This window comes from Leptinotarsa decemlineata, unplaced genomic scaffold (assembly GCF_025532065.1).
Source record: "Leptinotarsa decemlineata unplaced genomic scaffold, Ldec_3_MD MMD2_tig00000090_RagTag_RagTag, whole genome shotgun sequence".
Classification (NCBI taxonomy): Eukaryota; Metazoa; Arthropoda; class Insecta; order Coleoptera; family Chrysomelidae; genus Leptinotarsa; species Leptinotarsa decemlineata.
In genome coordinates, this window is record NW_027412541.1 from 2,389,952 (window position 1) to 2,406,524 (window position 16,573).

At 35.7% G+C, this 16,573-nt stretch overlaps 1 long non-coding RNA gene across 2 annotated transcripts in view; it reads right to left on the reverse strand.

Moving 5' to 3' along the window:
* LOC141481180 (uncharacterized) overlaps nt 1-10,978 on the reverse strand; it is a 65,776-nt gene extending 54,798 nt beyond the window's left edge. Inside the window, exon 1 of one of the 2 annotated variants that reach the window (XR_012464792.1) lies at nt 10,682-10,978. This is a non-coding gene — a long non-coding RNA (uncharacterized lncRNA). The remainder of the gene's footprint in view (nt 1-10,681) is intronic. The other variant, XR_012464791.1, reaches the window with a different exon arrangement.
* Nucleotides 10,979-16,573: the final 5,595 nt, after the last annotated feature.

Here is a 16,573-nt window from a genome sequence, read left to right on the forward strand (position 1 = left end):
ACTGGCCTGGAAGGCAATGAGGCTGCTGACTCCCTTGCAAAATAAGGTGCTGTATGCAGCTTCTTCGGACACATCACAAATAGGGTTTGTCAAACAATCATTGAACGCCAGGATTGACTCACTCCAAGGCGTTTATTCACTCTTCGAAGCTTGTTGTTGGACTACAGTAGGGATGAACTATGATGTCTTAACAAGCCTTCTTACAGGTGAGTGTCATTGGAAACATCATATGCAGAGATTCGAACTGTCGGAAGATAGTGTGTGTCGCCTCTGTTTGGAAAATGATGAAACAGCAGACCACATACTTTGTGCCTACCCCGCTGGGGAACGAATCAGGTTTTTAGAGTTTTGGCAGAGTCGTACTCTTACCATGTGACCGGAAAGAACACTCACCATACAAACTGATCGTCTTCGTTAAAGAGCTCGGTTTATTTGGTCGAGTGTGAATATCTGTGAGCCACAATAAACCTTGCGGTTCGCGGTGGAGGGTTGAATAGTCCCTAACCTAACCCCGTCAAACCTCTTCTTCATTTTGTCACTGATTATTTGGAATTATTATCTAGTAGATTCCTGAACTTTCTCCAGTGAACTCAGGATTAGCTTTCCACGATATTCCTTGCCTTTAAACGCTAACTGAAAAGGTGCTCGATGCTATCCATGCTTATCAGGAATCGCTAACGAAACTGTCGAATTAATACAGGAAAACTGTGGATATGGATAATCTCGTTACCCATGCTTATGGAAATTGAATGGAAGAAGCAGCCATTTTTTTGACTCGCAATATAAGTAAAATAAACATACAACACAGTGAATATCACAAAGATTGTGGCGGAAATTGATAGTGCTCAAATATAGAAACCCTGGACCTCCAAGAGAAAAATTATGGAAGATAAAACTACAGAGGCATCAAGAACTGTTGATAGGTTGCGACACAAATATTAGAACTTTTAGGGTAAACGGAGGATTAGAAACGAATTATACTTTCAAAACACTATATTTTCAATATTTCCATAGTTTTTACTATCATCTTCAGAGAGAACTACAAAATGTGTTTGCGATCATCATATAAAAATGAAAAGGAGTCTTGAAGATTAATTAGAGAGTTGGTGGTGATGATACCAATATATGTTAACTATTTTCCGATGAAATCATAAAAAAATTGAAAGCTGAGCTACCAAAACAGAGTTTTACAGCGATACGAATATAACGCTTCTTCCCAACAGCGATGAAATTACCAGCCATGAATTTAAAATATGGATCATACGTAACACTCGAGACTAGTTATGCATCATTCTCACAATTTCAGTTACTGTTACTGTCCTAATCAACCAATGGATTCATTTATCTAAATGTAACTGTAACTGAACATTGAAACTCTGCATTAATGCTCTTACAAACAGTAACTAGACCCTAACTTTACTGTGACGACTCACATGAAAATGTGAATCAAATAAAACTCACCAATACAATAAACAAATACAAGAGATCGAAATAAAATACAAATTGCACTCTACTGACTTACCAAATCAAGAAATCCCAAGATCATAATCCAAACCTATTCAATTTCAATTTTCAATTTCAGTCATTGTTCACTTGATCATTGATTTTTATTGTGAATATATTCGGAAAAGTGATTAAAAGTCGATAGGCTAAAACCCGTTTTGAAAAGTAAAAAATATTACATATTTTTGAAAATTTTCTTTTTTGAGCATTACTTTCTGTATATGAAAGTTGAACATTATCAAAGGAAAACTATGATCTGAGTCAATGGTGTGTTTGGAAAGAAAACCAAATGTCACTTTTGAGAGAAGTGATTCGTAAACAGAATGTTGATCAAAAATAAAGTTTATCCTTACCAAATTAAGCTACATCAAGAACTCTTTGAAACGGATAATGATACTAGAGTTCGGTATTGCGGAAATTCATTGAATTTAATTAGCGAAAATCCGAATATTTTGAAAAATGGTTTTTCTAACGAGTCCATATTAAAAAAAAGACATAATATGCACTATTATTCAACAGAGAACCCCCATTGGATGATAGAATTTGAAAACCAAAACAGATGGTTGGGGAGGGACATAACTGGAGATAAGGTCATAGGACCATATTCCTCTGATGGGCCTCTGAATGAAGAAATTTATAGAGATTTCCTCCGGAATGATTCATCAAGTTTGTTGGAGAATGTACCGATTGATACAAGACATGGGTTATATTACCAATGTAATGGCACGCCTCCTCATAACGAGAATCGGGTAAGAAGGTTTTTGAACAGGTGGCATAGGAGTTGAAGTATTGGAGGATATGGTCACACTGACTGGTCAGGAATCGAAAACCAAGTTGTATGCACATTTGTAGATACCATATTTGAATACACATCTTCAGAGGAGGTTTATTTATCATTCGACAGTTTCGAAGACAGCATAATCAAACTATCCCTCAACTGGTATCTACATGTTTGACAAATTAATAATTCCCACATACTTGTGGCATGGAGCAATCGATTTTCATTATTTCTTGCGACTAAGTATCGCCTATCCCGGCACTAAGCATCACCATACTGATCAGGCCAATGAGCCAGAAACACGCATTAGCCGTTTGTGTTTTTGATTTTTATTGATTTAGATCTGCACCAAAACATCTCATGGTACAATTTCGTTTGTATCCTGGACCCGAAATGTCGCATAGGTGACTGAAGCTGCCTTGGTAAAGCCTTTAACCCGAGCCAATCTGACCAAAACTACAAAGTGCGGCTGTCATTTTTGTTATATTGTTCTCTGCAACTAAGTGTAGTCTATACTTGCACTTAGCCACACCGTGTCGATAACGTCCAAGAGACAGAAATACGTATCTGAGGTTTGCATGTTTATGTCTAAGTGAGACTAGCAGTGAGTCTAGTGAGAACCCCGCGACAAGAACTCTAAGAGGTATCCATCATTGATCTATACTGTATTTTCCAATCCAGATATAGTAGTTTCCATGATCTGTTAAAATATCTTGGAATGAAGGTGGTTTTACCAAAAGAATATCGATGGTATTATAATTTTCCTGAAATTCATTATCCAGTCGACTTCTAGAAATTTCAGGTTTCCTAGTTACCTAGGTATGTCCGATTTGTGAATAACATATCGTATTCAAACTCTTCAAGTTGTTAACCACTTGCAATTTTGACAATAACTTTGATTGGGTTTTCTAAGATGGATCATTATCATGTGATATAATGGTAATGTCTGATATTGCATATATTTGAAACTTCACTGAAATGCCTTGATGACAACATCAAGGTATTCAATTTCAACTAACAACTTCACGTGTGATATAAAATTACTGTTTGTTTGAATCTTGTCCCTTCGTTTCTAAATATTTCATTTCAGTATTCTTCTTTATTTCCTGTCTGTTTTTGCAATCAATACAGGTAAGAAGTAATGCATATGACTACAGTAACAGTATGGTGTTTTCAGTGAGTTTTCATTCATGGGTAAACTTGATTGAGAATTCGGACTTTCCTTTGTTAACTGATACTTATACTTCTGAGAAACTGCACCAACGACTGTTGTTGCTGTATGTATCGTTTTCAAGATTCAGTATACGCTGACATTCGGAAGTCTGATCTTGAAGTATATGCTAAATATTCTAAATCTCTTCTATCAATTTTGGATAGAAGTTTGTTTCCGACTTTTGAATCAATACCAAACTGAACAAAGACTGAGTTCGCTGCAGTTGAATAGATTGTCTAACGCATTTTAATTTGGTGGTATTTGCCATGAAAAAACGATTGTATGATTCAAAGTGAACTAGAAATATGTGTTTGAAAATAACATGAAAACTTGCCAAAATCTCAATACATTGGATATACCGGGTGTAACTAAATAAGTGTAAAACATTTGAGAAGGTGATTCCTCATCGAAAAAAAAATAGGATCTTCCATATAAAGAAATTTCATTGGAGCATCCCTTGTTAAGATACAGCCCCTTAAAGGGGGTACATAAAATTTGTATAACAATTTTTTTCACAAGCACTAAAAAAGTTACAATATTGAAATCAACCTGACGTTCCGTACTACCAAAAAGACACTTAGCCAGAAATTTATTTGGTTCACCCCATGGTTGTAAGGGGTGGAAAACGCAACCCCTAAAATTTATTTCCAATGTAACTTTTTGTCTTATCATTTGTTTACCATTTAAAAATTTATCACCAATAGCCTGTTTCATTCTAAACAAAAAATGTCTCTTGGGGTTTTTACCCAAAATAAACCAGTTCGCAGCAAAAAATATTTTAGGAACAACTACAAAGATACATCGTCATAAATGCGAAAATACGAAATGAATCAATCTAGTAGGTGGCTATTAGCAATAGTGACAATTAAATTGGTATGACGCTGTTAGTTTGTGAATTTTCGAAATTGAATTAATACTAATTGTGTGTTGTTGTTCTGTTCTTAATTTGTTACTTTATTAATTCACTTGTTATTAAAATGGCATACACAAATGAGGAAATTGCTGATATGCATTACGTTTACGGCCTGTCGCAGGAGAATGGGTTGGAAGCTTCTAGAAGATATGCCGAAATGTATCCTCAACGGCAGCATCCTTCACATAGAATATTTGCTCGACTTCATCAACGATTACGAGAATGTGGTTCATTCGACAAAAGAACGCAGGATTGTGGTCGCCATCGAGAAGTACGAACACCACAGCTTGAGGAAGCAGTACCTAATTTGATTGAAGAACAACCTACCACCAGTACTAGAAAGATTGCTTTCCAGCTAAATGTTGATCATATGACGGTATTTCGAATTTTAAAGGAATAACTCTTATACCCTTACCATCTCCAACGAGTACAGGCACTGTTACCGCGAGACTTTCCGAACCGTCTTGAATTTTGCAATTGGATGCTGGAAATGATTGGAAGAAATTGTGACTTTCTGAAGAAGATAGAATTCATAGACGAATGTAGTTTCCTCACGGGCTAGAACATCGGCCTCCCCATTGCCCTTGTGACCCTCTTCTTACCAGTTTTGGGAAGACTTGAAATGAGCTGAGCGCCTTAATTGCCGCCTGGCTGTCGGAGAAAATGGCAATGGTTTTATTTGTGACCTTCTGCCTGTTTATTTCTCCTATACAGTGTTCGACGGCCGCTACTTCTGCCTGGAACAAAGTTGCATTATGTCCGAGGCTGACTGCGATTCTCGTCTTTGCTCTGCCTCCGTATATATCGGCTCCCACTCCTTCTTAGGTCTTTGGGCCATCTGTATACCAAGTTTCTTCCGCTTTTATCGGTGGGCCGTTTTGCCAGTCCTCTCTACTTGGTATGATGATTTTGAAATCTTTTGAAAGTTGTACTGCGGAACTATGTTATCCACTGGCATTCCCCGTATTGGATCTGCCTTCAGTTCATTGTACAGTTTCAAGTATTCTGCACCGTGTGACTAGCTGATTGGGGTTTACCCCTCCATAAGCTTGTCTGTCCATAGTCGAGCTTCTCTTTATATGCAGATGTGCAATGGTTGAAGTCCGAGTAGGACTTCAACCATTGCACATCTACATCTCATAGCTCCCGCGACACTCATTCATGCCAGTCTTTGTATGCCGCCTAATATCCTAGCCGTACCCGATTGTTTTGTTCTTGTCAACCAAGTCAGTTCACCGTATATTATCATGGGTCTCACTACCCTTGAATATAATTAGAGTGTCATTTTTGAGTTCAGCCCCCAGGGCTGAAACTAACCATCAAGAACAGTTTTCTCTTAACGTGTGGCTCGGAGTTATTGGGGATGATTTAAATGGGCTCATTTTCTACCTCTTCGAATAAATGCTGAGGCATACGTTCAATTTTTAAGAGAAGTGCATCCAGTATACTGGAGGCAGTATACTGCTGAAGGAAGTTCCTTTGGGCGTCAGAAGGGATATGTTTTTTATGCATGATGGGGCTCCCGTCCATTTTAGTCAAGTAGCACGTCAGCATTTAACTGAAACATATGCAAATCAGTGGATAGGTCGAGGAAGACCACAGAACTGGCCCGCTAGATCTCCGGATCTCAATCCTCTTGATTTCTCTATTTGGGGCCATTTACAGCATTTGGTTTATCGTACTCCTGTTCGCGATGTAGAGGACTAAAGAAACCGCATCATCGATGCGTGCAGGGCAATCAGGGAGACTCCAGGAATATTTGAGTGAATACGTGGCTCAATGCGCCGACATCTAGACGTCGATAAGGAATCACTTCCTTGAATGTTTTACACTTATTCAGTTACACCCTGTATTTTAATGTTATTTGAATGGTATGCTCACGAATTATGTGACTCACTGAGATCATTCGAATTTCGTGGTCTTGTGATATTGGGACGAGGTGGATGTTGTGATTAGAATAAATTTTGAACTAGCAAACAAATAATAAGACAAAAAGTTACATTGGAAATAAATTTAAGGGGTTGCGTTTTCCACCCCTTACAACCATGGGGTAAACCAAATGAATTACTGGTCAAGTGTCTTTTTGATAGTACAAAACGTCAGGTTAATTTCAATATTGTAACTTTTTCAGTGCTTGTGAAAAAAATTGTTATAAAAATTTTATGTACCCCCTTTAAAGGGCTGTATCTTAACAAGGGATGCTCCAATGAAGTTTCTTTATATGAAAGATCCTATCTTTTTTTCGATAAGGAATCACCTCCTTGAATGTTTTACACTTATTCAGTTACACCCTATATTTTAATGTTATTTGAATGGTATGCTCACGAATTATGTGACTCATTGAGATCATTCGAATTTCGTGGTCTTGTGATATTGGGACGAGGTGAATGTTGTGATTAGAATAAATTTTGAAATGGTAAACAAATAATAAGACAAAAAGTTACATTGGAAATAAATTTTAGGGGTTGCGTTTTCCACCCCTTACAACCATGGGGTAAACCAAATGAATTACTGGTCAAGTGTCTTTTTGATAGTACAAAACGTCAGGTTAATTTCAATATTGTAACTTTTTCAGTGCTTGTGAAAAAAATTGTTATAAAAATTTTATGTACTCCCTTTAAGGGGCTGTATCTTAACAAGGGATGCTCCAATGAAGTTTCTTTATATGAAAGATCCTATCTTTTTTTCGATAAGGAATCACCTCCTTGAATGTTTTACACTTATTCAGTTACACCCTGTATTTTAATGTTATTTGAATGGTATGCTCACGAATTATGTGACTCATTGAGATCATTCGAATTTCGTGGTCTTGTGATATTGGGGCGAAGTGGATGTTGTGATTAGTAGAATCGCAACATAATTTCAGATAAATATTCAAAAACATCGTTTCCTTTTTCTGGCAAAAATTCCAACTTATATCCCTTATACACCAAGCTCAATTATTCAAAATGCGTGCGAACTAATAATTTATTCAATTTTGCTTTTAAACGAACGCTTTCTCGTATAAAAATAGGGATTAAACCAAATTATTATACATTTAAGCCGCTTCTTCAGGCGTATACATAGACACACCTGAAGAAGCTATTGAATAGCGAAACACGTGTTGCTTTTTTGTAAAACTGTTTAGTGAAAATCCCACAATGAAGTTTTTCTTGAATACGTTATGGATTTTCAGCAAATATTAGCCGATTCATTCACATATCAGTGTAATTTGTTTTAAATTAATAACTATTATGGTGAAGGAGTCGGGTCTTAATGTGAAATGCTAGCGTTGAACTATTTTTCGGATAAATGATGGCATTTGTGAATGGCACTAAGATATCTGTAAATGTGTTCAGTGTCATGATTTACATATTTCATATATTTTTTGAAAAAAATATTTATTTAGTATAAATCGTATCAGCCACTGTATATCTCCCAATCCTGATACCAGGTAATAATCGTTTAGAATACTACTGAAGAAAACCTGGTCAATAATTTTTTCCCACAGTTCCACGCGTTATATTTAGTTCATGATTATTTTTATTTCGGCTCCATTGAATTAATTGCACATGTCATTTATGTTTCGAGTGTGTTTCAATGACAATAAATAGTGATTGAATATACATAACGAATTTTGATATTCTCGACGCGAGTTTCACCAAGTTGGTATCTTCAGGAGATGAAGAAAACTAATTCCTAACTCTTCAATTGGACTCTATTTATTTCTAATAGGGTACACTTTCATCTTCCAACACACATTAATGATTTCAAGTAAAAATTTACGGGAAATAATCTCGGGAAAGTTCCCGATAGTTCATGCAAATTTCAACAAAATGAAGGTAAATGATGGGCTGTTTGGAATAGAACCATCGTCACTATTCATAGTTCTTATGCCACACTTCGCTTTTTCTTCGCACCCAAGAATCTAGTTTCATGTACCAATCTCAACAATTTCAGGCAGCTTTCATTTATTCCCGGGACGTTCTCCAAGGTGTGTTGACCGACACTAGATGTGTCCGATCTCTGATATCGGATATGTGATGCGTGATCTTTAAAACGAGTTTCAATATCTTGCTTAGTCTGACTGACATTTTTTGTCACATACCTCATAACTCACTTCATACATCACCGACTTTTTATTTTCCAACATCTTGCCTTTACGGTTACCTGATATTTGTTGAAGTGGACAAGACGTTCTGAACGCTACTTTCACGTCTAAAATACGATCTATTTCGTTAGTGTATCTGAGTCCATTCGGAAGGACAATAAACTTTGAATCAATGTCTTCTGATACTCATTTCATTGAAGTGCATAAAAAACTAGTTCTTCATCTTGGGCTTCCGATATATTTAATAAACAGTGACGGTGTTTGAAAAAATTAGTTTGCCAACTTGGGAGGTCTACCATATTGAATGTAGAATAAAATCAACCGACTAATCGTGTATTGTTTTCTAAACTAATCGTGTATGTGAAATTTCAGCTCAATTGGTTAAGGATAATTTCTTTAAAATTCAGTTGCAACATTTGTTCCGAATAAACTTGACGAGTTGAATAAAATAAACAATATTTCTGTTATTCGTGTTTTTTTATTCTTTCACTTCTCTATTTGTATACAAAAAACGTGGAAAACTTTCAAAGGAAGGAAGGAAGGAAGCAAATAAGTTCACAATGAACTCTTTATATACAAAGATGTGTAGATCACATACAGAAGTTACTTTCAGATACAAATTCAGAAAAAAAGCTCCCTCGAAACATCTACTTCCACATTAACACATTAACATTGAATCACACGAAAGAAAAAGTACTTTTGAAAATTCACTTTATCTATTACCTATATCAATTCACATGTACCGAGCAATTTTGTTTTCTAAACAAAAAATATCAATTATATTTTCGTTTTTTTATACACTATCTTCTATTTCTAATTGGTTTGTAGTAAAGCTCTTGAGAATCTTGATTTTGAAATATTTCAATGGGGCACGAAATAATATAACGTTATATTCGCCATTCAACTTTTGGCTCAACAGTCTGAATACTTCAATCTTATACAAACACCAAAATACTAACAAAGTTGATGACTGAGATATACACTAATGGTACCAAAACAGCAAAGGATTCAGGAGCAAGTTTTCGGTGCCACATCGGCCTTCTATTAAAAGTGTGAAATGAAGCAGTGAAGTTATCAAGAAATTATTTACATAAAAAGTTTTAGATATCATTGCGATGGGATTTTCTGATCTCCAATATACAGGGTGTCTAGTAAAAGTACGGTGTAGCAAATGGAACATATGTATTAATTTGAAAAGTTGAAAAGGTATGCCAGAAGTTATGTCAAAAAGTTGATATATTCAACCGTTTACATTTTAATGAAAATATTCATTTCACTATTGTGTTTTTTGGATCTTCAAAAAATGTAGTTTTTCATTATTGAATAAAAATTTGACCACAATAATTTTTTTGTATACTAGGTGAATCGGACTCGGATAATTTTTTCTTGATTTCGAATGAAACACTCAATATTTCATTTAAGATGTGATTTCATCTTGAGAAGCTCTTCAAAATTATGGAATTGTATGGATGAGTTCTGAAGTCATAACAAATTTAGTTTCAAAAAGTATATCATGTCAACATTGAAGTATTCCGGCAGAATACTTCAGGAGACCAATCCTCTCAGGAGACTCAATGTTGAAAACGTAAAGACTGTTAGAGAACAAAATATTCACAAACATCATTGAACACCATACTTTCTACGAAAGAGTTTACATCGTTAAGTAGGTTTATTTGGGATCGTTACCACCAAAATATTTCGGGTTTAGGTTTCCTAAAAAATTACAATGTAGAATCCATAAATATAACGTAATGTTTACCTACTCGAAAAAACCCTGAATATCTATATCTTCTCAATAATGAAATAACATAGTCTTTCTGTGGAAAGAATAACACTAAGAATCAAACTATTTTCAGAAATTCGTTTCCAAAATATGTTGTCTGTTTTTATGATATAACTCACTCGAATCACACGGTATATACCCATGTAACTCGTTTTTTTTAGAAAGAGCTGTTCATGGGAAAATCAAGTGTAAAGTAAAATATACAGTGTTCTATTTAAAAAAATCAAGAGAAAATTGTTTTCGAATTTTGATTCATCCAGTTTTTGAAAAAAATTGCTTGAACTATTATTTGATAATGATATTTGATTGTTTCTAAACAACTAGTTCAACTTGATGAATATTTTATTTCGCATACCTATTCACTAATCGCTTTAATAACGCGAAATTAGTATCTTCCTCACCTTCCATAAATTCCAATGAATGTTTGATAACAGACACAGTTGCAATGATTGGCTCAGTCCTAATTTGATTGTCTTAACCATTACTGATAGTGACTATAAAGTGAGCTAGCGTGCACGTCGAGTTGCTCTCGGAGTACCCCACCTGCGGCTTTGACCAATTGGCGAGTGGAAGTGTTTTCGAAGGCGTGGCGATGTCTATCATTAAACTGCAACATTAAATATTCATATATCGCTACGACCATTTTATTTGATGCTTGATTAAGTGCAAGCAGCGACTGATGGATGCTGGCAGATACATTCGAGAAAAAATTGTGAAGGTGTTTCTTACTCTAGATATTGAACATTTCAATTAAATAACTTTAGAAAATGGTGATGAATTTTGAAGTATTTTTCCAAACACCTAGGGTCGTTTTGTGGTTATTCAACTAATTTTTCTTCCCTTCGAGTTAAAAAATAGAAAGTAATTTGAATATAACACTAAGTCGTTTACTGACAGCCATACGGAAGATTGAACCTAAGGATGGCGAGTTAAGTTCCAATTTTTTGATACCTTTGTTATTGGAAAAGAAAAACTTGAGATAAGTGAGAACAAATATTCATCCTCTTCTCTCTTGACGGAAGTGTGTATGAATGTAAGTAATAATGAATAATAATAATGTGGTGGATAATTTCAAGTCCAAAATTCATATATTGGTGTGTTCAACTATGATGCTAAGATCGGGTTGGTGGGATAACACGGGTCTCATATTCAATGTTTGATGGACCGCAGGGCGGCTGTGAGCTCTTCACCCCTGATTGCTGATGAATTGAGAAGTGCTCGTCACACTTCCAGTCAGAGAATGTTGTCAACCACCAAAACTCACTGTCTTGACAGGACACCACATCAGCAGTCGCCCTTCTACGAATGACAACCCTAAGAAGTCAAAACTTGGGTGAGAAAGGATAAACACGGTTTTACCTTTCAAAGTGCGATTTCTAACACGTGTTGAACAATAGGCCGTTAAAATCGATCGTTCGGGTGTGGGGCTAGAACCACCGTTCCACATAGCTTTCGATTAGATGAGTAGATTCAACCACTCACGCCAACGGAACTGGCTACCGCGCCGCCGAGAACTTTTGAAATAAAACCTGACAAAACATTTGCCATGACTCAAACTTGACAAACCAGACCTGCCGCAGGTCGAAGCTTTCTGTAGAGCGTTTGGACAGTCTGAGATCAGGGAATACACTAGGAAAAAGTAGGAAAGCTTTTGTAGGTTCTAAAAACCTTAGTACTTTGGCAGATGAAATATCGACAATTACTATTCGAACTTGGCAGACTCTACACTGTCAAAATGCCTTTTGCATGCAACTAACTCTGTTTCAAAAAAATAATATGATAATACAAAATATTTTGTTGAGAGTAATTCTATCTAAAAGTCAATACTCATTAAATGATATTTCAAGTGGTTTCGAAGAAAATTTGAGTAATTTCAATTTGCAATTTACAATAAACACTGCTCAGTACCCTGCGCCTGCGCTGAATATATTACTGAAGACTCCATATTTGAATTTGTTTAGGGGCTCTCTTAATAATCGTATTATGTTGATTATTCCAGCATATTGTAATGAATTTTTCATTATGAACATTTATTTTTCGTTTATGAATTATACTGACCTTGTCTCATTCCTATATCATACTTAAATGTTTTCATTTGATTTTATTTAACCAGGATGGCCCCACAATTGTTTTAAATCGGAAATTTATTTTATTCTATCTGTTAGTAACAAGGATATGTATCAAACTTGAGCTAGAATCATTGTGTATCAATGTATCAATTGGTATTCTGTTTGTTGTCAAAATTAAATGATCGCTATCCGGGAACTGGAGCGTACCATTTAAAAACTGGCGCCGGAGGGTTTGATTTACAAGCAACTTGTGAGTCTTTGTGCGAGTTGTGAGCCCAGGAAAATCAGGGACTTCATTAATGTGTTAAACATCTCCCAGGGAAAAACCGTACCGTAATCAATATCGATTTGGTTCCCGTGATTGATAAATAGTTGAATAAAATTAAAAGACTGTTACCGAGAAAACGAAACCGAAATCTGTGTCAACGTTGTGATGCTGAACTGGGACTTGCAACTTGGAATTGTTAATTCGAGAGATTGCGATAAAATGTTCCAAGTACAAGTATCGTAACATAACAGCTGGATATAGCTGGGAGTCTACAGTTAAATTCTGAGGAAACTGTTGTCGAATTGAGACGTCGACTGGTAACCAGTAACCATCGTGTCTAATGAATCTTGCCATCTGTCTGATCTGAACAATTACATTGAAACTGGAACTGTAGCGAAAATGGAGACAGCTGATATACAACTGTTATCCAAAGAATAATCTGTATTTTGGCTAATAGAAGAATAGACTCCTGCAGGATGGTTCATAGCTTAAAAGGAATTAGCCTGTAGTAAAGAATCCTTCGCAGTGGCTTTCCTGGGATGTTAAGAGGATATTTCTTGTTCAGAAAGTATTTTCTCCAGACAAGATGTTCTCACGGTATAATGCTGCCTCACCCAGCTCCGCAGCAACCGCTACCACCGTACCCACCGACACCTTCAGCTGCCATACCGCTTGCAACACGGCTGAACTCACTGCCTCAACCTATAAATAGACGAGTACCGCAACGTGACACACATTCTTTTCGAAACCATTCTTCCTTGATATGTTGGAGATGTGGAGTTTGAGATCACATGAAGTATGAATGTCGAAACCAATCACGAATATTCTGTTCTCGTTGTAGACGAGATGGTACGCTGTCATGAAATGTATTTCATTTATTTATTTATTTATTGGAATGGGGTTTCTTGGTTGGATTCTTGTTGAAAAAAAGTTTTTCCTTTTTTATGTATATAAAGACGTTTCGTCCTCGGTCGAGGACTTTTTCAATTTAATTTCTTATATTTGAGCTACAATGGAAATTTTTTGTCAGTGGTAGTTTTATATTAACCTTATTTATTTATTTATACACTATTCTACAGGTTACACCCAACTACAGAATAGGGATATAAATCAAATCAAAATACAATACAATTACAATGAGTTATAAGATGAAAACAATACATATGGAATTAGCTGAAGTAAAAAAGACCCAATCTCAGAGATGGAACAGTAGAAAATGTCAAGCTGACAACTTGTAGAATTGCATTTGATACACATGTTATGCAGAGGTGAACGTTTCAGAATATTTGTACGCGGTGTTGGCAGATGAAAAGGATTAATCACTCTAGAGGTTGGTCTGGGTACATTGAAATTAGGTTTTTGCAGAATATGTGGGTCAATAATTGAATTATTAATCAGTTTAAAAAGAAAAATTGTGGAATGACAATCACGGCAACTCAAGCTATTCATAGCATGTCTAGCTAACAATGCATCATGGGGAAATCCAATTAGTGGATAGATATTGTCATTGCTCAATACGTTTCAGATTGAGGGAGAGTTGAAGACAGTCCTCGATGCCATTGATCTCACAACACCATTTCAGGTCATCCGCATATATCAAACAGTTGATGTCAATGACCTCGTCGTTTATGTCGTTTATGAAGGCGTTAAGAAGAAGTGGACGTAGGTTGCTTCCTTGTGGAACACCCGAGGTAGCTGTATATTCCACGGACTTGAAGCCATTAAATATAACATACTGACGCTTGTCAGTGGAGTATGATATAAAAAGTTGGATCAAGGTCAGAGAAAAGCCGTACCTGTATAATTTCGATAGCAGTAATCCGTGATTAAGTCTGTCAAATGCTTTAGATAAGTCCGTATATATAACATCAGTTTGGGATCTCTTATCAATGGTTTCAAAATTATATTGGGTAACATTGAAAAGGTTGGTAATTGTCGAGCGACCCTTCATAAAACTATGTTGAAGTGGTGTAATTTCATTGTTCAAATGAGGATATAACCTGCTATAGATGAGGTTTTCAAATACTTTGGCGAAGGTGCATATTATTGATATGGGTCTATAATTATCGACATCAAACGTGTCCCCAAAGGTACCGTCCTGAGACTCGAGAAACTATTGATGAAGAAATGGATAACTAAAATATGAGACTATTGGACCTTCACAAATCCCGTGGTGTTGGAAAACCCCGTTTTGCATTGACTCTCTAGAAGTCAACGCTATGATCGAGAACGACACGTATTCCTTGCCGTTCATAAGCTCAATTTCAGATAAACTCGAAAGAGGAACTTTATATTTTCAGCCTGGACACCCGTCAAGGATACTGGCAAGTTCTCTTGACCCCAGGAAGTGTATCAATTACGGCGTTTACTGTTTCTATTTCAATTTACCGTTATGTCATTTGGTTTACTAATAGTAATAATAATAATATTAAATGACTTTATTTCTTCCATATATATAATGAATACAATACATATATAATGTGAATTTGTCCCAAAGCAAAAGGCGAAGTTCAGTTTATAACATGATATAAAATCAGCTCATATACTGTTCTTCCACTTAACCTCAAGTATATCGCTAGGTGTGTTGAACTTAACAATAGAAAAGAATAAAAGACTAAAAGTTAAACAATTACAGCTATTTCTGATATAATTTCCATCGTGCGTATATCAGTATATATATCATCGTATATATATCATCCAAAACAAGTGTTTCTTATAGGCCTTCTTGAATTTCTAATCTGAAGATTGGCGGTGAAAGGGTTCCTTCATATCGGACATTTAGATTATGTATGTCGGATCGATAGGTGATTTTTCTGTGCAACTATGAGGGTGTTTTATCGAAAATAATTTTTTGAAAATAACCGACAGCATGTAATCTCCTTCAATTGCTCATATTTAGCCAACCATTATCTTTCAATTTGTGTGAAATATGTTCTCTTCTGCGGATACCAAATATTAATCGTAAGCATGAGTTTTGTACTTTTTGTATTTTTATTTGACAAGAAGAATTGGACTAGAATCCAGAGTACATCTGCATAATTAAATATGGACAGTATTAATGACTCACACAAATTTGACTTTATTTGAATAGGCAGGAAATATATATATTGCTATATATAGTTTCAGAAGTGAAGTATGCATGTTGAATACGCTGATTTATGTATTTTCCAAATTTCAAATCGGAGTCCAATATTATACTTGAACCTTTGGCTTCACGTTTTGAAGTACTTCATTTTTTATTACAATAGTTACAGAGATCTCATTTCGTTTGTTTTTGTTGCCAAAAAGAATAATATTAGATTTAGTGCTTTCAATACTAAGACAGTGATACTCTGAAACATTAGATTTAAGACAATTAATACTAAGACAGTGATAACCTGCAACTTCAAGGAACATATCACGTTCCTCATTGATAAGGTCACATGACTCCACTACTGAAAACTATTATAAATTTGAGTTTCATACGCATACAAGTGACCATTACAAATCTGAAGAGTTCTCACTGAGCAGCAATGGCCCCAAAATGGACCATTCTCGAAGGAATGATGCCACGAGATTCCTAGCGTTATTCGACAGTCCTATGCAATGTAGAATTTTATTGAATAAATTATGGTTGATAGTATCGAAAGCTCTGCTAAAATCTAGCAAGACCAAAACAGTACACTCACCTTTGTCTGAGGCTCGAACAATATCATCAATAATATGGAGAAGTGCCGTTGTACAACTATAATTTTTTCGAAATCCAGATTGCGATATAGGTAATAATGAATAGTGATTAATGTTTCTTTATTTGAACTTCTATACCCCTTTGGAGTACCTTCGATAAAGTTGGCAGCATACTTATTAGACGCAAATCTTTGAATTCAAGTGGACTTGACTTTTAACCTTCCGGGACTAACATGTTTGAGTGGAATTCGGGGACTAACATCGGTCTCAGAGACCGACTCACAAAAAAA